Raw genomic sequence first — 1555 nt, 5'->3', positions numbered from 1 at the left:
GTCCAGTGGGTGTGCTTGCTCTGGGGCCTCCCAGGAGGTATAGGCCAAGGTCAGCCACAGCCTGTGTTCTTCCCCGGGCCACCTGGCATAAGCAACAAGGTGATCTGCAGAAAGCTACTGCTTGTGCTGGGCTTGGAGGTGCCCAGGAGAAGTCAAGCTGCAAACTAATGCTGGCGGCCACTATGCAAGAGATATGGAGCATGCTGAGGCCAGCTGCTGCTTGCTTGGGATTTGTGAACCTCTGAGAGATTTTAGGAAGTGAGTAGCATGAGCCAGGACAGGTCATTTGTATGGAAGAGCCACTGGAAATGGCTTGGGTAGACCTGAAAGTTGGTGCGGCAGGGTCACAGGGAATCAACAGGACAGGGCAAACAGTGAGAGCCAGGTTGATGGATACTCAGATGTGGTGCCTACCTGCCAGCTCTGTGGAGGGAGGGCTCAGCAAAGGAACAATGGCTTCTACCAGCACTTCCACCTGAGAGAAAGTTGCCCCTCTAGCCTGACAAGGTAATTCTTTCAAGTTGCTGCCCCTGTGCCAGAGCCCAGAATGAGTAAGTCTGTGTGCTGGCCCTTTAAGAGGAATGCCTGAGAACCAGGAGCCGTCTGTCTCACTCAGCCACAATCCCTGCTGGTGTTTGCAGCCAGAAGTTATGGGGACTTCTCATCCCAGCACTAGAACCCTGGGCTGGGGGGTCTGGTGTGGGGCTGGGCACCTCTTGCTTCTCACGGGAGATGTCTGCAGTTGAGATATCGCTCCTGACTTTTAAATGTCACACATGTGTGCGGAACCAGCTGTTCTGTGTCTAAGCCCCTCCCACAAGTGCTGATGTGGCTTCTTCTTCATATCCTGTTGTAAGACTTCTGTTCAGCTAGATTTCAGGTGGTTCTGAATGATGGTGTTCTGTACTTTAGTGGTAATACTGATGTGGATGTGGGAGAATGCAATTACCACATTTCGCTACGCTACCATCTTGACCACAAGCCTTTTTATTGTTTTTGCTGAGGTATAACTCACATACCAAAAAATTCACCCATTTAAAGTATACAATTAAATGGTTTTTAATATATTCATAGAGATGTGTAACTGTCTCTGCAATCAATTTTAGAACACTTTGTCACCCCAAAAAGAAACTCCATGCTTATACCCAATCATTCCCCATTCCCTCTCCTTCCCCTGTCCTGGGCAAATACTAATCTACTTTCTGTCTCTATAGATTAGCCTATTCTGAATATTTCATATAAATGGAACAGCGTAATCTTTTGTGACTTACTTCTTTCATGTTTTCAAGATTAATCCGTGTTATGGGATGAACTTGTACATCATTCCTTCTTATCACTGAACTAGAGGCCTGGTGCATGAAATTTGTACACTGGTGTGGTCCCTAGGCCTGGCTGGCGATCAGTGCCTATCAGGTTCCCTGCATTCCTGTCTCCCCCCTCTCCTTCCCTTGCCGCCCACATCCAGTGCCACCCATCCCCAGTTCCCTGTCCCAGCCTGGGGCCTGGCCGGGGGGAGGGACTGGGAGTTTGGCCAGTAGGCCCCAATAGGGCTATT

This window comes from Myotis davidii, unplaced genomic scaffold, assembly GCF_000327345.1.
Source record: "Myotis davidii unplaced genomic scaffold, ASM32734v1 scaffold359, whole genome shotgun sequence".
Taxonomy (NCBI): Eukaryota; Metazoa; Chordata; class Mammalia; order Chiroptera; family Vespertilionidae; genus Myotis; species Myotis davidii.
This window is presented reverse-complemented; position numbering follows the sequence as displayed.